The 24,372-nt window shown below is 41.4% G+C and overlaps 1 pseudogene; it reads right to left on the bottom strand.

Annotated features, from left to right (window-relative positions):
• Positions 1-21,875: 21,875 nt before the first annotated feature.
• On the bottom strand, positions 21,876-23,949 carry LOC112838215 (large ribosomal subunit protein uL18-like; annotated as a pseudogene).
• Between the last annotated feature and the right edge of the window lie 423 nt (positions 23,950-24,372).

The following is a 24,372-nucleotide window of genomic DNA, read 5'->3' as shown; positions in this document are numbered from 1 at the left end:
CTGGAATAAATGATATAGTAATATGATTTTATTTATCAACACGTTACTGTCCAACATTCCTTAAAAAATAAACTATAACTTGGGGTGCCTGGATGGCTCAGTTGGTTAAGCATCTGACTCTTGATCTTAGGGTCTTGAGTTCAGGCCCCACATTGGGCTCCACTCTGGGCATGAAGCCTACTTAATAAAAAAAAAGCAGTTACTCAGAAATAATCATCAGTTAAATGACAAAGTTCATGTTCATTTCATATACTTATTCAGCTCCACTCTCTCCTGGAAACTCACTTAAGTGTCAGTAAAAGAATGCAGGGGGCGCTTGACTGGCTCAGTCAGATAGTGTATGACCCTGGATCTCGGGGTCATGAGTTCAAGCCCCATATTGGGTGTAGAGATTAGTTAAAAAATAAAATCTTAAAAAAAAAAAAGAATGCAAAAGTATAAACCTACAAGATGAACAGAACAGCAAAGAGGACAACAGTGGACAAGAATGTCAACAAATGCCTACCTTATGCAAGCTTTTAGAGTAATGATAACAGTTTAAGGAGAACACAAAAGGCTGGATTCTATGCGTCCATAGAGGCAACCAGTAAGAAACAAGCCAGTCATCCTTCAGAACTTGGAGGGCTCAGGAACTGGAGGCTTGGGGCCCACAGAAGGCACTGGCATGAAGTCAGCAGTGGATTGAAAGTCCATGTAAAGCAGTTAGCTCCTTAGGTTTATCTGTCATCATCATCTCCAACCCCCAAAGACAGTAGACTTATTCTAAACAAGACAGGCTCAGGACCAGGGACCCAAGGCAGAGAAGACAGAGCAATAGGGGCTACTAGCAAAAGTCTGATCGTCAAACTCTTTTAGTCTACTTTTTCCACCTACTACCCAGAAGGCCATAGCCAGGCTTGTAACCCCTAGGGAGAAAGTTAGAAGATCTTTCTGTGGAGAAATTAAAGGGTACTAAGGGAAAACCCTGTAGAATTCAAGGGTATTCTAATAAAAATGTTTGCTCACTGCCCGATAATTCTATAGTGAACCCCTTAGGCAGTGAGCCTTACACATACACACAGAACATTCATTTAGCATGTGATTCCCTCACAAAGATCACAAGATTTGAGGGACAGCCTCCAGCATGAAAGACAGAGACAAAACAAGAAACAGAAAAAAAGAAATCAGAGGGAAGAAAGACAATACACGGATTAGAAGAATACTTCCAATAAAATAATAAGAATTTTCACAGAGAAGTTAAAAAACATATTGCATCCTTGTAATAGCAATCTTAGAACATGAAAGATTCTTTGGAAATTAAAAATATGAGCTCTGGCATTTAAAAAAATCAATAGAAAGTTTGGGAGTCAAAGTAGATAAAATCTTCCCGAAAGTAAAACAAAATGATAACACAGGTATTAGGAGAGAAAGAAAATGTGAGATTAATCTAGAGGAGTCAATAGTTGCCCAATACAAGTTCTAGAAGAGAAACTGGGGTTGGGGAAGCGAGAAGAAAACAAACTACGGGAAAGACAATATAGGAAAATTTCATAGACCAAAAGGATATGAATCTTTAGATTAAAGGGACCACTTAATGCCCAACACAATAAGTAAGAAAAGACTCAACCAAAAAATATCACTGATCTTTCAAATTCAGAACGAGAATTATTTTTACCCTAGAATTCAATTTTCAGCCAAACTACCAAAGAAACCCACAAAAAAACAAAAAAAAAAATGCAAGGGTAGAATAAAGAAGTTTTCAGGCAGGAAAGTTTTCAGTAAATTTACCTCACATGCACCCTTTCTCAGGAAGGGTGTGCCACCAAAATGAGGGAGGAAAGCAAGAAAGAGGAAAACACGAAAACCAGGAAGGAAAGTTCCAACACAAGAAGGAGGTGGGGAGAATCACCGAGATGATGAGAGAGAGAAGTTCTGGGATACCAGTGATACAGTAGCCCAAAAGAAACACTGGTCCAGGTTAGAAAAAGGAAGAAAAGGGCCCCAAGAAGGAGGTGTTTAGATTCTAGTAGGTTATCTGTTCTATATTACTATGTGGAAACTTTTGTGGAGACTTGGAAGTTGTGGCAAAACTTAAGGATAGTTATATACAAAGCCAGGCTGATGAAAACAAGGCAATTATTAACTCCAAGAAAAACAAAAAGCTGTACAAGAAAGGAAAGGTAATTATAGTGTAGTGTTAGCTCAGTAGAGCACATTATATATATAGTAATAATAATACAAACCCTGAATATTGATTTAACAAAAAGGGGAACAAGAGGAAGTAGTGTTATGGGGCAGCAGACTTAAATCCTCCCCAACTGTCGGTCACTAAATAATGATCTAGTAGAACATTTGTATTACTTAGAAATATGTAGGTAAATACCAGAAGAACTACTAAAATTAATTAAAAGTAGCTGACTACAGGAACTGATGGTTGAAGGGGGTAGAACAGGGGAATTGCTGTGGGTTTTTCCCTTTATTTTAAAAAGCCTTTTAGTAATATTTGATTCTTAAAATGTATATATTTATTTGGATGGTTTTTAAAACAATAAGCTGCCATGATTCTAATGAGGTTTATGGTCAACAAATTAGATATATTTTTGCCCTCACGGATCATACAATTTAGACAGAAACCTCAGAAAAATCATATAGACTATTTTCTAACCTAAAGAAGCCTAGGAGGGCGCCTGGGTGGCTCAGTTGTTAAGTGTCTGCCTTCAGCTCAGGTCATGATCTCAGGGTCCTGGGATAGAGCCCGCACTGGGCTCCCTGCTCAGCGGGAAGCCTGCTTCTCCCTCTCCCACTTCCCCTGCTTGTGTTCGCTCTCTCACTGTCTCTCTCTCTCTGTCAAATAAATAAATAAAATCTTCAAAGAAAAAGAAGCCTAGGAGATTTTAGTCGGAATGCATTTGTTCCTTCCTCTCTTCGTCCATCTGTAGAAATCCTTAGTTGCATGAGTAGGTACTCCCATATTTTCCCAAGATGTTAAGAGATTAATTGCAAAACTTTCCCCACAATCTGGAGTGAACGTTTGTGCACCATACCACTTGCTAACCAAGGCAGAGAAACCAATTGATGTTGGGAGAATTTGTGGTGTCTTTTTATCTGAGTATAAGTTCAGAGAAGGCACCATGGATAGATGGGGTCTGAGCCAAATCTTCAAGTATAATAGATGTGCAATTTGATGAATAGGAGACAGTTGTGTCCCTGATTCGAATAGAACAGCTTGGAAAGGAGTAAAGTTGTAGGTCAAAATCAAGAGTCACAATGGCCATGGGTGGTGGTGGTGGGGGGGTTCTCAGAAACCTGCAACGTTTGGAGAAGTAAGACACTCAAGAGTCACAGAGAATATAACCTGCTAATTCATTCCCAAACTGCAATTTCTTCATCACAGCAGAAATCCCTGGTAGACTAATGAAGACTTTTTGCCTCAAGCGCCATCTCCACAACCAGGCAATAGCTAGCCTCCTTACAACAATAATAACGTGTTAATGACTTTGATAAGGGAAGATACATATCATTATCACCTCTTAATTACCTTTTGGGCAATGGGAAAGCAGCTGTGGAATACACAAATCAAGGAGCCTGGGGAGGAAGTTTCCCAGAAAGTGGTCCCTGTGATTGTTGATTTTGTGCCATTCAGCTTCCATTAATTATCTTATTTTTAAAAAAGGTTACCATTAGTCAAGAAGCAAAGTACAGGCTTGCCGTTGGTTTGGTTTCAATTACAGAGTGTTTCCCTCTAGGAAGATCATTTCCTTGGGGCTTAGTGTTTAGGTTCCTTGTTGATATCCCTCCCCGTCTTCACATTCACGGGACACAGTCCTACACATTTACTTGGCAAACCAAGAGCCAGGAGACACTTTGTGATTCCTCAAGAAGTAGGCAAGCTCCATTTTCTATTTGCTGTGGCACCCAGCACAATGGAACAGCTCGAGAGTAAATACCAGTTGAAGAAAATACATATGTTTATTGCAGGGATTCTACAGTTTTCACTATTTGGTTTTAGATATTGCTTTGAAATCCCTATTAATACACTGTATGTGTATGGACAAATCTAGAGCATCTCTGTGTTCCACACCACAGCCAGCAAACTTCCTAAGCAGGAAAGGGATCAAAACTTGCTCCCACAGGTCACACACCTTTCCAGGTAAGGGGAGGGAGGCCTTTGATTCTTATTTACATAATGCTTTTCAAACTCTTGCCCACCTTTTATAGATGTGGGATGTGTAATCCCCAAAACCTCAGTCCTGAGGTGTCTTGTGCCCCAAAACTCTGCCCAATGGCCAGCCAGGGAGTGAGTAATTCTTGTGCAGTAAATTAATCCTCTCCACACAAAAGGCGGTCATCAACTTCACATTCTCTTTGCAGTATGCTCTCTGGGAGTTGAAGTTACCTGAAAACAATTCCCATTATCACTCCAGAATTCCTGTCTTAATGTTATCTAGCCCTCAATGGAATTATTTTTCAGCTGTATAAAATTCTGCCCCAATTCCCTGTTCATTTTTCACTGTTATCAGTTATAATATTTAATGTTTCTGTGATAACTTATTTCAGTTTATCTCTCTCTACAGATTGGCAAAATCACTGCCCACAAGAAAGACAGAGAGGAGGGGAGCAGAGAGAAGGAAGGAAGGAAGGAAGGAAGGAAGGAAGGAAGGAAGGAAGGATGGAAGGAAAGAAAGAAAGATAGAAAGAAAGAAAAAGAAAGAAAGATAGAAAGAAAGAAAAAGAAAGAAAGAGAGAAAGGAGGAAGGAAGGAGGGTAGGAAGGAAAGAAAGAAACTGGCCTGTGGATACACTGAATTGGAAATATTAAAATGCTCGTTCTTAAAGCTTGTCTTGCCTTATTATTTTCATTTTTACAGATTTTATTCTACTTACGGTTTCTGGCCTAGAAGTAGAGGAGTTACTGAGGTTCTTTATATTCATGAACCCAGAGCAATCTAAATCTAAGATGATCCCTCAAATATGAAGTTATCATAAAACCACAAATGAGCAGTGGGCAGCTGAGATGACCACAGATCCCATTATTTGGATGGGATAAAAAGAGATTAGAAGAAGTGCCTTCCAGATTAACAGTCATCCTGCTTTTCCTGTAGTGATTCTGCATTGTGTGCCTAATTTTCAAAAGTTCAATGGGGCATTTGAATTTTGTGAAATGCAGTTCACTGGGGGTTTATATCTATTCCTCACATATAAGCAGACCTAGAGCCCCTGCTCCAGCCCCTTCCCCTCACAGCTACTCTCAGGCATGCCCCTTACATCCCCACAGGTATGTGGCAAAGGGGCAGGGGAGAGAGAGAGGGAGAGAGAGAGAGAGAGAGAGAGAACGCTCCTTTCCCTTCCACCCCACCTGTGATGGCCTCCTCAGCTTTACCCAGCACCCACCCCACAGCCTCACTTTCCAAAAGCCCCTGCTGCTTCTTTTTCTCTGTTCTAGAAACCAGTCCTCAATGGTGCTCTGAGGCTGGGATTTTACTAAAACAGGAATTTTTACTGTGGACAAGGGTGTTTGGGAATAGCCTGCTGTTGGCTTTGATGATCTCGTGCATCTATCTCTGTCCCTGGTTGAAGCTGAAGACGAAGGGGAAGGATGTGGAGCCCCAAGCTGCTGATGTGTCTGCTATGAGGACGGTAAAGCAGGAGAACTGTGGGATCAAGGCAGACAGGAGTCCCGGTTTCTAAAAGGCGTGCAAGTGAAAACCGGAAGTCAGAGAACAGGTCGCTCGGGCAGGAGAGAAGGAGCTGCCTCGGAGCTCACGTGGCTCCCAGCAGGTGTGTGAGTAGGTTGGTGGGGGTGAGCAGACTACAGACATGTGGGCTCTCCCATTCCTTCCTCCCCACTCCATACACTTTCACACGTGATCCTCTGTTCCCTCTCCTTCGCACACCCACTGGAAACTACCAGAGCATGTGTCCAGAACTTCCTGAGACAGTCTCTGTCCTAAGTGTCTGTTCTCCTGGCCCTACAAGCAGTCACAGGGAAAGCCAGGGTGCTGGGCTGTGACATCAGACTGGAGGGTTCTGAATATCAGCTTTGTCACTTAATTACTGAGTGGCCTTCCTTAACCTTCTGTCTCCATTTCATGACTCATCCATAAATTGGCCAGAACAGCCCACTGGGTTGCTATGAGAGTTAAAAGTGACAATAGAAGAAACAGCTTAGCATAATATCCATCTATGCTAATATCAAATAGTATCTAATTAGTCTCTCATAGTACTAGTAAGCTCTCAATAAATACTAATTTTACTCATAATTGTCATTACTACATAAGGAGATACTTGACACACTCTCTCTCTCTTTTTAAAGATTTTATTTTATTTATTTTAGAGAGAGAGAGTATGGGGGGCAGAGGGAGAGGGAGATAGAATCTTGAGCAGGCTCCATACCCAGCGCAGAGCCCAATGCAGGGCTCGAGCTCACAACCCTGAGATCATGACCTGAGCCAAAACCAAGAGTCGGAAACTTAACCAATTGAGCTACCCAGGTGCTCCAATATCTCTAATCCTCTCAACAACCCAGGAAGGGGTAGAATGTCTGAGAAATTCCAGAAGTTGGTGACAAAGCATCATCTCTCCTACCAAGAGAATGATCCAAAAACCTTTTGTTGCACGACTTATCCCCATTTCAAAATGAGAAAATGTGGCTATGGTACACAGAGCTCTCTTACCTTCCCCCATGTTCTCCTTGCTCTTCCTTGAAACTTCACTCCCAGTTACCATGGGACAGGCGAGATGATTACTTATCCCAATGAGTTTGCATGGAGGGAATAGGGAAAGAAGGTGTCCCCTCCTTCTTGAATGGTAGGGTAAGGGAGCACAGAGAAGCAGGTGGGAGGGGGCATGTTGCCATGGTCCCAATGTGCAGATTTGGAGCTCCACTGCTTTCTTTTTTTTTTTTTTTTTTTAAGATTTTATTTATTTATTTGAGGGAGAGAGAATGAGAGAGAGCACGAGAGGGAAGAGGGTCAGAGGGAGAAGCAGACTCCCTGCTGAGCAGGGAGCCTGATGTGGGACTCGATCCGGGGACTCCAGGATCATGACCTGAGCCGAAGGCAGTCGCTTAACCAACTGAGCCACCCAGGCGCCCTGGAGCTCCACTGCTTTCTGAAAAAAAAAATCCATTTACATCTGGTTTGTTTTTATAGCATTAATATTATGCTGTGCTAAACCTTAGGTACACAGTAGATATAACAGGCTTCCATGTGTTAGCCCGGGGACATAATCACTATGCAAAACTGCTTGAATTAGAAAAAGGTGTCCCAAAGTTCCAAAGAATATTCTTAGCAATGAGCCATTAGGACATAAGTGGTATAATTTGCAAGCTCCCTGTATGATTTTAAGTCAACCTTAGTCATTTTCTTCCTAAGAATGTGTAGCAATTCATCACAATTGAATCAATGATAGATAAGCCTTAGTAACAATCTGCTTTGACCTCATGGGACTGCAAAGTTGTGACCTTCAGAGGGAGACAGGTGCTCTCTCAGTACTTTAAAATTTTTCCCCAGCATAATCTTTGCACTTTGTATCACTGTCTTCGGTGAAGAGATTTCAACTCTCCATGAATATGGAAGTGAGGGAAGGAAGGAGGAATGGAGGGAGGGAAGGGGGAAGAGAGGAAGAAAAGAATGAATGGAAGAAGAGGGAGAGGATGGGAAAGAAGAAGGAGTAGGGGAAGGAAGGGAAGGGAAGGGAAGCGAGGAAGGAAGGAAGGAAGGAAGGAAGGAAGGAAGGAAGGAAGGAAGGAAGAAAGGAAGAAAGGAAGGAAGGGCTGTGAAATTGGTTCTCTCTCTTATATAGCAGAGTTTATTTGCCCATCTATTAGCTGGATTTAAAAGTTCCAACTCTAAGATTCTATAAATTATTGAACACCTATTAGGGGACTTAGCAGTCTGATGGTTACTGGAGGAAAAGTATAGTGGGGAGAGTTTAGCAAATAGACATTAGTCACAAAAGTTATCCTAAGGAGCTCACAATTTAATTGGGGAATTAAAGTTAACACATGAAACAATCAAAGGACAGTCTATGCTAGCCCATAATGAGGTTCTACATTACTTGTTACAGAGGAAATTGTGAGGTCAGAGGGGAGGAACAGTAGTATGAGCTGGAGGTATCAGGGAAGATTTCTATGAGATTTGAGACTTGGGCTGCTGCCTGGAAGGATCACGAGGAAGAGCAGCAATTGCAATGAAGACAGAGGCTGAGATGAGTCTGTTTGTGGATCATGGAGGCCAGTTTGGCTCGGGAGAGAAACTGGCAGGGTGGGGCCGAATCAGCAATGGCCTTGGAAGTCAGCCTCAGGAATTTTAACACAGGATGTGGTAGCAAATAGAAGCAGGCTGGGAGGTTTTCAAGCAGGACTCCTTCCCCATTCTTTCTCTTCCTCTTCCCAGTGGATGAGGTGACTTGCGTTGTCCAGAATGACCTCGTGGGTGGTGAATTTCCGAGAATGTGGCAGATGAAAGTGGTGGTGGCATCACCAGGCATCTCATTCTGGCTCCCAGATGGTGATAAATCTAGGCCAGGAAGCACCACTATTTCCCCAAGTTCTGTGACTTCACAGAAGTTGCAGGAAACAGGGTGGAGATGGGACGAGAGAGTTTTTCTCCACTGCCTCAGGGGGTGGTATTTTACGAGATGCATATGGCGCTGGTTTAGATCTGAGATGGTTTCCACATGTGTGCCACTTCTCATGATAGATAAGGAACTCATCCAAGAAGTATCCTCTTGGCAAAACAGCTCAATGCTGGGTGATACCACCTCCCATCTTTCTAGATCATCAAGATTTTGTATAGATAGAAAAGCTGTCTCTGAAGACCAAACCGACACACACTTGATGGATTACAGAATAATGGCTATCCGTGAAAATAAATTCACCACAAAAATTGAGCGATCATTTTAACATCCTGATTATCTCAGAATAACTGTTTGAAGTTATTTGAAGCCATTGTGATATTCATAAAGTATCTGAGCTTTCACAAAATGAAAACATGCCATAAAATAAATACCCTTCAAATTTTATGCACATCACTCGATTTGAATAAAATAAATGTTAATTAAGTTTACATATGCAGATAAATTCTAACTAGCCATGTTTTCATACTTAGTTATTAGCCACACTTTTCTTTTTATGTCTCATTGAAATTAGCCCTATTATTTAGAAAATATTAACAAAAGAATGCTTTATAGGTTTTAAATATCTATGCATTAAATATGAAATATTATCCAAATAAGAAAAAAAGACATATTTGAAAACAATAAGAAATAATTTTATGGAACATATTTTATGTTAATTTGAGATTTTACTTGAGATGAGAGAAACCATGTGTATTTGTGCCTATCTTTTTTTTTAGATTTTATTTATTTATTTGAGAGAGAGAGAGAGAGAGAGCATGAGACAGGGGAAGGTCAGAGGGAGAAGCAGGCTGAGCAGGGAGCCAGACACGGGGCTTGATCCTGGGACTCTGGGATCATGACCTGAGCTGAAGGCAGACACTTAACCGACTGAGCCACCCAGGTGCCCCTGTGCCTATCTTTATTGTTTATTATATTATATTATATTATATTATATTATATTTTATTATATATCTGTAGCCTACTGCATTTGTCTATATCTCCATCAGACTGAGTCTTAGGATGATTTCTTATGTAAACAATAAAAGGGAACTTCTACCAATGAATCAAGTAGGCAAAAAAATGTTTGGGGGGAAAATATTGAGAAGCAAGTTTGATCTTTTGTTTTATATGCCAATGCGTAATCATAGCAGCTTTAATTAATGTACCTGCTGCAGCATAAATACATTTCAAATCACATTTTCAACAAACATAAAGTAAGAGTCATTGCTTACAAAATCCACTTTGCAGGTAGAAAAAACTGATTGCAAGAATAAATGACTTGTTTGAAGACAGACCATTAGTAACAGATAAAATCAGATCAGGCTGTCTTCACTTTAAGCTCAAAGTACTTCTCATTAACCTCATTTATGTATGCTTACCATTGGACAGGATCTTAGCCCAGAGAAGGGTTCACAAAAGGAAAACAAAAGATCTTAGGATAAGTCTCCCTAGCATTTAGCCTCTTTTAATTCATACAGGAAATTAAACCGCTGGTTCTCAAATATGGTTGATCATTAAAATCACCCATGAGGCTTAAAAACATGCAACAGTCAGGACCCACACCAGAGCTAATAAAATAAAATCTCTGGAGGTGGAGTCTTTTGAGACTTCTTTTTTCCAGAAAAATAACATATGTTTATTAATCAACTGCCTAACACACTTCCGTATTGCTTTTTATTTCCTGTTTGGAAATGTCCTGATTCTCATAATCCTCTTTATTTTTTTTTTGTCATTTCCATTTTCTATATTTTCTGGGCCCTTAGTCTTTTAAAAAGCTCCCCCAAAAGGATTTTGATAATCTTGCAGGTTTGGAAGGCAGACAGTATTAGAAGATCTCAAGAACATTCAGTTTTAGGATGAAAAAATTAAAGGGAAATAATTTGGGCTGAGGGTGTCTTACTCATCATCTTGGCAGCATTTCTGTAGATGGTTGTCAGGGCCAGAAGATTCGTGAATGGAACAACACAAAGGGAAATATATACAAAGAGGAGGAAATCATTCTTACCCAGGAAGAAACAGACCCAGCTACACTAGCTCAATATTCAAGTCTTACTCTGAGACCAGTTTTAATTCTCTAAATGGCAGTCTTGAATGAAAACAAACAAACAAACAAACACTCTCTACAGGGAAGAATGGCCATCAGTGAAGTTTCTTTTATCCTCTTTGCTGCACACAGTTCTACTAACCAATGTTATAACAGGATTCATCCAAAAACCGAATGCAATGAAACCAACAAAATTACAAACTCAAATGCTTGGTAGAGAATTTTAATTAATCCAGCATTGTGATACACTGTAATTAGGATGTTCACCATTTCATATAATGTATTTAACAGTAAACATCTCCTGAATATAATGTTTTATGATAAACCAAAGAGCATGGTGGATGATCAGTCATAACTTTAGTACTCTTTGTGCAATTCTTTAGGAGCAAATGCACCCATACAACATGGGCATGATGTGACTAAACGGGAATGTCTGTGTTCTCTCTGCTTTTCCATCACCACAACATGCAAGAAGACACGGTCAGCAGGGAGAAGGTGTCATGCATGGGTGCATAGGTGCACACAATTCGTTTAAGCCATTGGGTGGCTTAAACAATAAACATTTATTTCTCACAGTTCTGCAGGCTGAAGCCCAAGATTAAGGTTTTGGCAGATCTGATGTCTGGTAGGAGCATTCTTCCTGGTTTGCAAATAGCACTCTTCTGGTTGTATCGTCACATGGCTGAGCGAGCAAGCTCCAGTCTCTTTCTGTGAGGACACTAATCCCAATATGGGACCTCTATCCTCATGACCTCATTTAAACATAATTACCTCCCACACTCACCTGCACTCACATTGTGGGTTAGAGTTTCAACATATGAATTTTATGCATCGATTGAGATGATCCTAGAATTTTTATCCTTTATTTTGCTAATGCGGTGTAGCATGTTGATTGATTTGCAGATGTTGAACCATCCTTGCATCCCTGGAATAAATCAGATTTAGTCATGGTGTACAATCCTTCTAATATATTGTTGAATTTGGTTTGCTAATATTTTGTTGAGGATTTTTATATCTCTGTTTCTAAGGGGTATTGGTCTTTGATCTTTTCTTATTGTGGTGTCCTTGTCTGGTTTTGGTATCCATGTAATGCTGGCCTCATAAAATGAGTTTGGGAGCATTCCTACCTCTTCAGTTTTTTAGAAGAGTTTCAGAAGGATAGGTATTAACTTTCTTTGAATGTTTGGTAGAATTCACTGGTGAAGTGTCTTGGTCCTGGACTTTTGTTTGTTGAGAGTACATTGATTACAGATTCAATCTCCTTACTAGTAATTGGTCTATTTAGATTTTCTATTTTTTCATGATTCAGTCTTGGAAGATTGCATGTTTCTAGAAATTTATCTATTTCTTCTAGGTTGTCCAATTTGTTGGCCTATAATTCATAGGTCTCTTATGATCTTTTGTACTTCAGCCGTATCAGTTATAATTTCTCCTCTTTCATTTCTGATTTTATTTGAGGCTTCTCCCTTTTTCTTAGTGAGTCTGGCAAAGGTTTTCCAATTTTGTTTATCTTCTCAGCTCTTAGTTTCATTGATCTTTTTAATTGTCTTTTTAGTTTCTATTTCATTTATTTCCACTCTGATCTTTATTATTTCCTTCCTTCTACTAGCATGGGCATTCATTTATTTTTCTTTTTCTAATTCCTTTAGGTGTAAAGTTAGATCATTTCTTTGAGATTTCTCTTGTTTCTTGAGGTAGGCCTATATCACTATGTGAACTTTCCTCTTAGAATTGTTTTTACTTTACCTCATAGATTTTGGTATGTTATATTCCCATTTTCATTTGTCTCAAGGTTTTTTTTTTTCTCCTTTGATTTCTTGGTTGACCTACAGATTGCTCAGTATCATGTTGTTTAAACTCCACACATTCATGATTTTTCCAGTTTTCTTCTTTTGATTGATTTCTAGTTTCATACCACCGTGGTCAGAAAAGATGCTTAATATAATTTCAGTCTTCTTAAATTTATTGAGACTTGTTTTGTGGCCCAGCATATGATCTATCCTGGAGAACATTCCATGTACACTTGAGAAGAATGTGTATTCTGCTGATTTGGATGGAATGTTTTACATATATCTATTAAGTCCATCTGGTCTAATGTGTCATTTAAGGCTGATGTTTCCTTACTGATTTCCTATTTCCTATTTGGGTGATCTATACATTAATTTAAGTGGGGAATTAAAGTCTCCTACTATTATTGTATTGCTGTCCATTTTTTCCTTTAGATCTGTTAATACCTGCTTATAGGCTCCTATGTTGGATAAATACGTTTACAAATGTTATATCTTCTTGTTGAATTAACCCCTTTTTGTTAAGTAATGCCCATCTTTGTCTTTTGTTATAGCCTTCATTTTAAAGTCTATTATGTCTAAGTTTAGTTACCCCAGCTTTCTTTTGGTTTCCGTTTGCATGAAATATCTTTTTCCATCCCTTCACTTTCAGCCTGTGTGTCCTTCCATCTGATGTGAATCTCTTTGTAGACAAAATATAGATGGGTCCAGTATTTTTTTTCTATTTAGCCACTCTAACATTTTGATTGGAGAATTTAGTCCATTTACATTTAAAATAATTATTGATAAGTATGTACTTATTGCCATTTTGTTAGTGGTTTTCTGGCTATTTTGTAGTTCTACTCTGTTCCTTTTTTCTTCTCTTGCTTTCTTCCTTTGTGGTTTGATGACTTTCTATAGTGTTATGCTTAGGTTCCTTTCTCCTTATTTTTTGTGTATTATTATAGGTCTTGGCTTTGTGATTACCATGAGGCTCACATATAACAGCTTATATATATATGTTTACTTATATTTATATATAAGCATATTTACATATATCTGTATATATGTAATATATATAGATAGACCAGTCTATTTTAGGTTGATAGCAAGTTAAGTTTGAATGCATTTTAAAACTCTGCGTTTTTACTCTCTCCATCCCACATTCTATGTTTTTGATTTCACATTTTCCATCTTTTTTATTTTGTGTATCCCTCAACAATAACTATAGTTATTGTTATTTTTACTACTTTGTCCTTTAACGTTCATAGTCACTTTATAAGTGATTAACTTACTCACTATATATTTACATTTACCAATGAGATTTTCACATATGTTTTCTAATTACCAACTAGTGACCTTTATTTTCAGCTGAAAGAAGTCCTTTTAACATTTCTTGTGAGCCTGGTTTAGTGGTGATGAACTCCTTTAGCTTCTGCTTGTCTGGAAAATTCTTTATTTCTCCTTCAATTCTGAATGATAAACTTGCCAGGTAGAGTTCTCTTGAAGTTTTTTCCTTTCAGCACTTTAAATATATCATGCCACTCTCTTTTGGCCTGCAAAGTTTCTGCTGAAAAATCTACTGATAGTCTAATGGGGTACCCTTGTATCTAATAAGTTGTTTTTCTCTTGCTTTTAAGATTTTATCTTTATCTTTGTACATTTTATTTTATTTTTTAAAGATGTATTTATCTATTTGAGAGAGAGAGAGAGAGAGAGAGAGTGAGTGGGGCTGTGGCAGAGGGGGATAATCTCAAGCAGACTCCCTACTAACTGGGGAGCCGGAGGTGGGGCTGGATCTCATGACCCATGAGATCATGACCTGAGCTGATCAGTCAGACACCCAACTGACTGAGTCACCCAGGTGCCCCTATCTTTGGACATTTTAATTGTAATATGTCTTGGTGTGGGTCTTTTGGGGTTCATCTTGCTTGGAACTCTCTGAGATTCCTCAATCTGAATGTCTGTTTCCTTCCCCAGTTCAGGGAAGTTTTCAGCCATTATTTCTTCAAATATGTTTTCTGCCCACCCCCTCTTCTTCTCTGGTACTTCTATAATGCAAATGTTACCCTGCTTGATGTTGTCCTGAAGGTCCTTTAAGCTATCTGAACTTTTAAAAATTCTTTTGTTGTTGTTGCTTTATTTGGGTGAGTTCCACTGCCTTGTCTTTCAGATCATTGATTCTTTCTTCTGTTTCATCTAGTTTGCTGTTGAACTCCTCTAGTGTATACTTCAGTTCAGTTATTGTATTCTTCAGCTCTTTGGTACTTTCTTATATTTTCTATCCCTTTGTTGAAGTTCTCTCTGTGTCCGTCCATTCTTTTCCCCAATTCAGTAAGCATCTTCATGACTATTATTTGTAGTCTTTGTCAGGTAAATTATTTATCTCTGTTTCATCAAAATTCCCCCCACTCCGAGGTTTTATCTTATTCTTTCATTTGGAATGTATTCCTCTGTTTCCTCATTTTGCTTGACACTCCATGCTTATTTGTATGTGTTAGGCAAAACAGCTATCTTTCCCAGGCTTTTTTTTTTTTTAAGATTTTATTTATTAATTTGACACAGAGAGAGAGAGGGAGAGAGAGCACAAGCAGGGGGAGTGGCAGGCAGAGGCAGAGGGAAAAGCAGGAAGCTCAATGTGGGACTCAATCCCAGGATCCCAGGATCATGACCTGAGCTGAAGGCAGACACTTAAATGACTGAGCCATCCAGGCGCCCTATGTTTCCCAGTCTTAGAGGGGTGGCCCTGTATAGGTGATGAATCTTATCATTTAACCTTGCCCTAGTTCTTGACTGTTCCCCCATTTGTTTCAGACCTATGGGGCCCAGAAACACAATCCCCCATGGCCGCCAGATTCTCGTGATCAAGAGGCATCCTGTGTGTGGGCTGCATGTGCCTGCTGGCTCTGAGAAGGTGGGCTGCTTGCCCACCACCTCCGGGGGCCTGGGCAGCAGTGCAAGAGGGGGGCACTCACCTACCACCTCTGATGAGCAGGTGCTAGCAAATTAGAGTGAGAGTGAGAAAATTGTGCCCACCAGCACAGGCACTAGCAAGTTAGAGAGAGAATGTGAAAGTGGTTCCTGCCAGCCATCCAACCCTGAAGCGACTTCCAACAGGCTTTTTCTCCCCTCGTAGATGCTTTATGATTATCAGTGAATCTCCTTCACATATGGTCTGGGCTCCTTTCAACCTGCTGCCTTTGCACTGGGTCCTGGGACAAATGAATCTGCATGTGAGCTAAGAGTGGACTCATCATTTCCTGTAGCCCTGTGGTTCTCCTGGATATAAGCCCCATTGGTCTTCAAAGCCAGACTTTGGGGGTATGCCTCTCTAGCGCATGTCCCAAGGGTTGGAGATGCTTGCTCTGGGGCACAAACCCATCACTCCTCGAGTGGGAGTTCTGTATTTATAAGTCCCCTCTGATGGTGGGTTGCCATACTAGGGGTTGGGTTTTTGGTAAAACTACATCTCTGCCTCTCCTACTGGTCTCAAGGTAGCCCTTTTATCCTTGTTGTGGAGTAGCTGTTTGGCTAGTTCTCAGGTTCTTTTCAGAAGGAAATGTTCCATATGTAGCTGTAGATGTGTTGTGTCCATGGGAGGAAGTGAGTTGGGGATCTTCCTATGCTGCCATCTTGGACTGCTTCTTCAACATATGAATTTTGGAGGGACACAAACTCCCAGTCTACTAGTCTTGTGCTGTCCAACAAGGTGGCCACTGGCCACGTGTGGCAACTGAGCCTTGTCCAAGTTGAGATGTGATGTGAGTGCAAAATACACACCAGAGTTAAAATAAAAGCAAAACCACTACTGAAAATATCTCATGAATAATTTCTATCTTGTTACATGTTAAAATAACCCTTTGAGTATATATGGTTAAGTTAAAAATCATCACAATTTATTTTGCTAATTTCTTTTTACTTTTATTTAATGTAACTACTAGAAAATTTAAAATTACTCCTGAGGCTCACACTTGTGAATTGCATTATGTTTCTGTTAAACAGAAGTGGTCAGTCTGGTTCCCAAATGGGAATGATTTTGGCCTCCAAGGGACATCGGCAATGTCCGGAGACATTTTTGTCACAACTGGAGGGTTTAGGTGCTATTGACATCTACCTGGTAGAGGCCTGGGACACTGCTCAACATCTTATAACTCACAGGACAGCCTCCCCCCCAATAACAAAGAATTACCCATCCAAAATGTCTAGCACCAAGGCTGACAAACCCTGATCTAGAAAAATCAATTAATAGAGTATAAAAGGAACTTAAAGTGAACAAGTGAAACATCTACAAATCTATATCTATATGATGGAATACATATGATACAGTAATCTACAACCAGTTAATGACCATTTGCAATACAAAGGGCCTGTGGCCAGAAGTATCTTAACTATAGAGAACAAACAGATGGTTCCCAGAGGGAAGGTGTGTGGGGGATGGGTGAAATCGGTGAAGGGGTTTAAGAGTACACTTACCTTGAACACTTGCTGAATCACTATATTGTACACCTGAAACTATTACAACACTGTATGTTAACTACACTGGAATTAAAATAAAATTCAAAAACTTAAAAATCAAATAAATAAACTAATTAAAAAAAGGGGGGGCCCTAAGGCCAGAAGCAACCCATGCATGTGGCATGGGACAAAAGAACAGACCAGCTCACATTACTCCTTCTGACCCGATTGGTTGTCCTATGTCACCAGCAAGTTAGTTAGGAAGAACTGGAGAGTGCTCTCACGACCCGCAGTAGATGGTGTGAAGCTTATGGCATATACTCACAGGTATGAATATTCACAACAAATACCCACAACAGGTCTCATTTGGTCCCATGTTGAAGACCACATTACTTATAATTCAGACCAGTTGGAACCTTCTATAAATAAGGATTTTAGATTTCAAAATGAGCAAAGTTATTAGGTAAGTGGTTCATCCTAGTGAAATTTATTCCTGCCTCAGTGTGCCATGTGTTTTAGAGAAGTTAAGAAATGGGATGAAATCGGCCCTAACCCTGTAACATTCTGGCCCTGCTTTTCTTTTGCAGGTGTGCCTGACTTCAACTGGTTTCCTTGCCATGTGTTTTTTCTTACTCCAATGCAATAAAGAGTTCTGAGTATTTCAGCCTTCTGCTTGTTTGGATTGCAGCAAGGAGGTATAACCAGCCTTGGATGCGATGCCTGACACATTAGAAGCTGCAGGATCAAAGGGTTTGGGGACTTTGGCTAAAATTTGGAAACCCTGCTTCTCTGTTTCCATCTTTCTGCAGGAGAAAAGCCCAGTGCTTATCACTGAAGTTCTTCACAAATAAATGCAGGAAAATACGTTTCCTTCCTTGGTCCCCAGAGATGGAAACGTACTCTGCTCCTTCCCCATGCCATATGTTTTACCTGAAAACTGTATTTTGATCGTCCACATCTACAGGCCCTGCTCACCTTAACCCCTTCTCACAGCACAACTGTTGCAATGAGATTTACATAAATGAAATTTTCTCATTTACGCATCAGCATGGCTGTTTCCAGGCCACCTTGGGTCATTTCCTCAACAGGCCAAAAGTGGTGTTCGCTTAAATTCACAGTCTTCAAAATTTAGGCAAAAACAAGTTTCTACTTGGAAGCAAAAATAAACTGGTTAGTGATTAGGTAAAATAAAATTATCTTGTTACAGAAACCATTGGTCTGCAAATGCTGTGCTGTACCATTAAACCACAGGAAGGAAAAAAAAGGAAACCACATTACTTTACATAACTTTCGTACCTCATATAACCTCCCAGGCCCTCCCTCTTTAGCCAGATTCAGAATCTGCCTTTAAAGCGCAATAATTTTCGGGAGTAGAACATGTCTAGGAAAAGATAAAAATAAACGCAGCTCATTTATATTCTAGGTGATGTACAACAATGGTGAATGGCAGGGAGATCACCAGACTGAGTTGGCCAGTTCCCCTTCTGGGTACACAGCGGCATGGCATTTTCCCACCCTTCTGAATACAGACAGAGCCATGCGAAAGGAGGAGCGTCACTTCCGGTTAGCGCCGGGGGGGACGTGAGGGAGGGCAGCATGTGTCGGCCCAGATCTTTGAGTGACTTGGATAACCACACTCGCCTGGAGACTCAACGAGGGATATGTAGCCTGAGAGGCGAAGTCACAGAGATTTGGGGCTGTTTGTTGCTATGGCATTCCCTAACCTCTGATGGATAAACACATCAGCTTAGTATCTAGTACCTTGCTTTTACCTTCGGCACCTTTTTTTTTTTTTTAAGATTTTATTTATTTGACAGACAGCACAAGCAGGGGGAGTGGCAGGCAGAGGGAGAGGGAGAAGCAGGCTCCCCTCTGAGCAGGGAGCCCGATGTGGGGCTCGATCGCAGGACCCTGGGATCATGACCTGATCTGAAGGCAGATGCCTAACTGCCTGAGCACCCACAGGTGCCCCTGTGCCTTTTCTAATATCGCTTGCTTCTTCCCAACCTCACACAGGAGAGGGAATTTAATAAACACATGAAAATGATAATTACAAATAGAAAAATACATGTAAAGCAGAGTCGTAATCAGGGAAGAGAGTGATCATCTGACAATAGCCATTTCTCCTGCCATCGTGTGTGTGTGTGTGTGTGTTTGTGTGTGTGTGTGTCTGTGTGTGTCTGTGTGTGTGGTTTTTACAGTGCCACTGCACCCTGTTGAATAATGGGTAATTTGCTTCACTTTTTATTCATGCCAATTCAACAGTGTTACCACAGAATAAAATTTTTCTTACCACAGAATAATTTCTAATAACCCATTTTTTCCATGCCCTGATTTTGGCGGGAGCCAGCGTTCCATTATTTTGGGTGTTTGCGGTCCTTAGTTGACTCCATTAGCATGGAGACTACCAGCTTGGAGAACACCTGCGGTGTCTGAGACCCTGCATCCAGCTTTTCCATGTGCTGTTTTCAATTCTCCCGCTGTGTGCTAACCACAAGTATGCGAGCACGAAGACTGAATGCTAATCAAAAGGGAAAACGGGGTTGGCCATGGCGATGTCTTAGTGGGAAACTCCTCCAGCCCAGGGCACGTGTTGGACACATGACTTGCTGGCAGTGGCAAGTGCCCTACACCAGCTGACTATCAATAACTCGGAAGGTTAGTTATTTTTCTTTTTTCTTTCCACTTAATTTGCAATTTTATCAAAGCAAAATGTGTCCATGACTTAAAAAAAATCAAACAATTCTAAAAAAGCCTCTAATGAGAAAAAGCCCAGTCCTCCAGCCTGTGCCTCCTGACCCCTGATTTACACTCCACGGATCTCCACTTTAAAATCTATTTGCTGTTTTGTCCCCATGTTTCTAAATAACCTGCTTCTACCGTATTGCTTGATTTTTCCACACTTAGGTAGATGTCTTGATTCCCCATGATAGGACACAAAAACTTAGTGTTTGCATGAACATCTTCTTGCGGACACACATGCACATAACACATAGTATCAATTAGTTTTTACTGTGTAACCAAGCATTTCAAAACATATTGGCTTGAAGCATCTGTTTATTTACTCACAATTCTGTGCATCAGCAGTTGAACTGAGCTGGGCTGGGCTGGGCAGTCCTTCTGGATTTCTGCTCATTCATGCAGCTGTGGTCGGTTACTGGGTTGGCTGGGGGCTGGCCAGACTAAGTGGCCTCAGCTGGGGTGGCTCTTCCACACTCCATGGATTCTTTTTTTTTTTTCAAGATTTTATTTATTTATTTGAGAGAGAGAGAGAGAGAGAGAGAGAGTGCACGCACAAGCAGGGGAGGGGCAGAGGGAGAAGTAGACTCCCCACTGAGCAGGGATCCCAACTCGGGACTCGATTCTGGGATTCCGGGCTCCAACAGAGCCACCCAGGTGTCCACACTCCATGGATTCTTTCATCCTCCAGCAGGCTGTGCTGGGCTCACGCACACAGGGAGATGGTCAGGGTTCCTGGCGCAAGTGGGAGCACATGAAGCTTCTGGAGGACCAGGGTCAGAACCGGCTTTCTGGTACTCCCACTGTGTTCTTGCAGAAGGCCAGTTGGGTCAAAGGGAGGAAAATCAAACTCCACATCCTGATGGGAGATGCTGTGCTTCACTTTGTGAAGGATACAGGGGGAAGAGGATTGTGGCCACTTCTGCGATCCATCACAACAAATGGTATATACACATGTCTGCACTCCTCCTCACCACCGTTCTCTTCATACAGCCCTAAACATACCCTATATCATCAACGGGAGTTAAGTCAGCATTAGCATTTGCCCTGTGATAGTGATGGACACTTATGTTAACTAGAGCTCATACCGGATTAGGATTATATTGTCTTTTATATATACGGATTTCGGCTCCGATCCTCAGAGTAAATAACTGTCTTGTTTTGAATGGTTTGCTTAGTTTTTCAAATGTACTCACCGTTCACTCAGCTCCAATGAAGCTCTCTGCAGTAAGCGTGCATTTCCTAAGGACCAATGCAACAGGTGAATTGTCAGTTGCTTCCCCCACGCCTTGGATTCATCCCTTCTGAACCCTCTGTCCTTCTATTCTAATCTGTACGGGCTGTTCTTTGGACCTGTTACAGAGTAATCACTCTGAGGTTCTCTTGGCTGCTTTCTTCTGTAGGACGCCCTGTTTCTTGGCTAAGAGCATCTTCTCTCTGAGTTTTCTCCTCCTTTTGGAGGAACATAACCTCTAGTAAATTCCTGAAAAACAGTGCATGGGAGGCAACTTTTTGAGACTTTGAATGGCTGCAGATGCTATCCCACTTGCAGACTTGTTTGCTTGCTTAGAAATTCTATGGGGGAGACTACTTTCTCCAGAGTTGTTCAGGCACTGTTCTTCTACCTCCCAGTATTACTTTTAAGGCCTCAGATATCATTCTGATGCCTGGCCCTTTGTCCATAATCAGGTTTTCTTCTCTAGAAGTTTCTTTAAGAATCACCTCTGTTACCGGACTTCTGAAAAAACACAATGATGTATCTCATTGGGGGTCTTCTTCCATTCCTGCTGTAGGCTTCTTGACTCTGGGTCCAGTAACCTTTCCATCTTGTTCTGGGACACCTATTGGGTATCCTTTATAGAGATTCTTATTTTATCATTTTTCTCTTATTTTAAAACTATTTGTTTTGTTTTACTTTTATGAAGGCTTCCCTTCCCTCCCTGCCTCCCTCTTTCTTTCTTTCTTTCTTTCTTTCTTTCTTTCTTTCTTTCTTTCTTTCTTTCTTTCTTTCTTTCTTTCTTTCTTTCTTTCTTTTCTTTCTTTTTTCTTTCTTTCTCTTTCTTCCTTCCTTCCTTCCTTCCTTCCTTCCTTCCTTCCTTCCGTCTTTCTTTTCTTTTCTTTTCTTTTTTCTTTTCTTTCTCCCTCCCTCCACCCTTCCCCTTCCCTTCCCTTCCCTTCCCTTCCCTTCCCTTCCCTTTCCTTTCCTTTCCTTAACTGGCTGGCCAATAAGCTTGTCTTTATCTGAAAAACCTTCACAGAAAATTGTGGTTTGGCTTAGCCCTCAGGAGCCGGCTCCTGAGCTCTGAGGAAGTTAGCCTTCTTCTGAGTTACATGAGCTCTCTTCTGAGCAAGAGATATTCTGGAACAGTTCTGCCCCTTCTTTTGAAGTTCCTTCTTAGGCTTCTTCTTATAGACTGGCTTCTCCCATATAGCAGTATGAGTTTTCTTGGACATTTCTTCCGTCAGGTCTGGAGTTTATGTTGTTCTTTATGGAGTGAGCATATTGTTTCTGGTAAGCATCTTTCCTCCCTTCCATTAGGTAACACGCATCATCTGCAATGATCTGACTCACGGTGTGCCTCCAGTGTATGTCTGCATTGGATTCCCTGCTTTCGGAATCACAACCAGGGAATCGCGTGGTACTGTAAGGGCCTCCAAAGTTCCAGTGGTAGTCAGGCAAGGCCTGCATTCAAACAGCAGGTGGAAGCACCCGGTTGACAACCAATGCTTTCCTCCTTATATTTGTCTCTGGGTCACCCCCATTTGGCCTCCAGAGATCTTGTCTCTGCCAAACCCACTGAGAAGCCTGCAGGCCAGCAGCAGGTCAGTACCATGTGGGGCAGCACGCTTTGTCAGGCCAGTCTTCACACCATACTCTGGAAGCTTATGAGCCTTCACTGTGCAGACTACCATATCCCCTTCTGTATGGGCATGAGCAATCTGACAATTAACCTCTCTGTGGGTTACATGGACTGTTTTGGGTATATGGTACCTATTTTTGTCCTGGATTAATAAGTGTTTCTGAGCATAGTAATCAGTTTTATCCTCTTGTTTTCGTCTAAATTCCTTTGTATCTCTTAAAGTAAGACTTCTCTTTTTTTTTTTTTAAAGATTTTATTTATTTATTTGCCAGAGAGAGAGAGAGCAGAAGCAGAGGGAGAAGCAGACAGAGGGTGAAGCAGGCTCCCCACTGAGCAAGGAGCCCGATGTGGGACTCGATTCCAGGATCCTGGGATCATGACCTGAGCTGAAGGCAGATGCTTAACTGACTGAGCCACCCAGGCATCCCAAAGTAGGACTTATTCTTGATATCTTTAACAGGGACCCATGTCCACGGCTTGCCATAGACCTCTTTTTCGCAGGTTTTTAAACTTATTTCTCTGCATTTCTAATTTAGTATTTATTCTATTATATTTTTAAATTCAAGGAGCTCTTTAAATCTGCTAAATGTTCCTTTTTTTTTTTAATGTTCCTTTTTAAGGGCACTCCGTTCTTGTTCTGCTTTCACGGATACGATATTCTCTCTTATTTCTCTGAGGGTTGGTTGGTTGGTTTGTTTCCTTACTTTTTCTTTACATTTTCTTCTGGTCCCTTCATGGTCTCTTCCCTCTGTGATGTTTATTAATTTTGAACTTTGCCTTTTATGTTAGTTATTTCCTTCAAATACCTATTATTCCTTGGATGCTGTAAAACGCTGACGGCAGCCCAGAGAGTATGGGTGGGATTTGCAACTGATGGGATTCACTGATCAGGAGTCGGGTCCCCCGCATAGTATCTGCATAGGTTTCTATCTCAGCAGCAACATATGACCACAACCTTGGCCCCTCAAAACAACACATTTTATTTATCTTCCAGTTCTAGAGGTCAGAAGTTTGGTACAGTCTCGCTGGGCTAAAACTAGGGTATTGGGAGGACTGCATTCCTTTCTGGAGCCTCTGAGGAAGGATCTGTTTTCTTCCTTTTCCCGGCTTCTAGAAGCCACTCCTCCTCTTTGGGTTTTGGCTCCCTTCCTCCATCTTTAGGGCCATCAGCAGTGGGTCAGCTCCTTTCATGGCACATCACTCTGACCTCTGACTCAGCCGCTCTCTGCTACCGTTGAGAACCCTGGTGATCACGTTGGGTCCGCCTGGATGACCCAGGACACTCTCCCTATGTCTAGGGTAGCTGATGAGCAATCTCCATTCCATCTGCCCCGTCACTCTGCTTTGCCGTGTAATCTAACATAGGCACAGATTGCAGGGATTAGTACCTGGACACTATTCTGCTAATCGCAGTTGCTGCAGTATCTGTGGATACTTTCTCTTGGGCAGATCAGTTTACCAAGGAAGCCTCCGTTCTGCCGGTGCATTTGCGAGCCTGGCTGCCAGGATTCTAGGAGCGAGACTACAGTGGTGCTGCTGGTGGCATGGCTGGGTGTGCAGACGCACCCCCCTCCTTAGTCTCCCTGGCTGCCGTATGTCACAGTGCCCTCAGCTGTGCCCAGTGGTCCCTAGTCCAGGATCTTCTTGCTCAATCTCTTTTGAGAATAAACCTCCTGTCTTGTACTAGGGAGGGAAGGGATGCTGTAGGAGATACCACTTCAACAGACTTTGAACTACTCCTCCCGGTTCCAGTCCTGCCCCCGCCCCAGGACGGGCGGCGGGTGCCCCTACCTCCGAGACTCTCCAGACTTCTGTGGTCCCATTCATCCTGGTTGTTGGCTTCACTTCTCCTAGGCGCTTGCCATTCAGCTTTCTTTTGTCCTACTAAGTCAGTGACTGCCCATCCATCT

This window comes from Callorhinus ursinus, unplaced genomic scaffold, assembly GCF_003265705.2.
Source record: "Callorhinus ursinus isolate GAN/ISIS: 27379988/994484 unplaced genomic scaffold, GSC_fseal_2.0 scaffold26, whole genome shotgun sequence".
Classification (NCBI taxonomy): Eukaryota; Metazoa; Chordata; class Mammalia; order Carnivora; family Otariidae; genus Callorhinus; species Callorhinus ursinus.
This window is presented reverse-complemented; position numbering and strand designations above follow the sequence as displayed.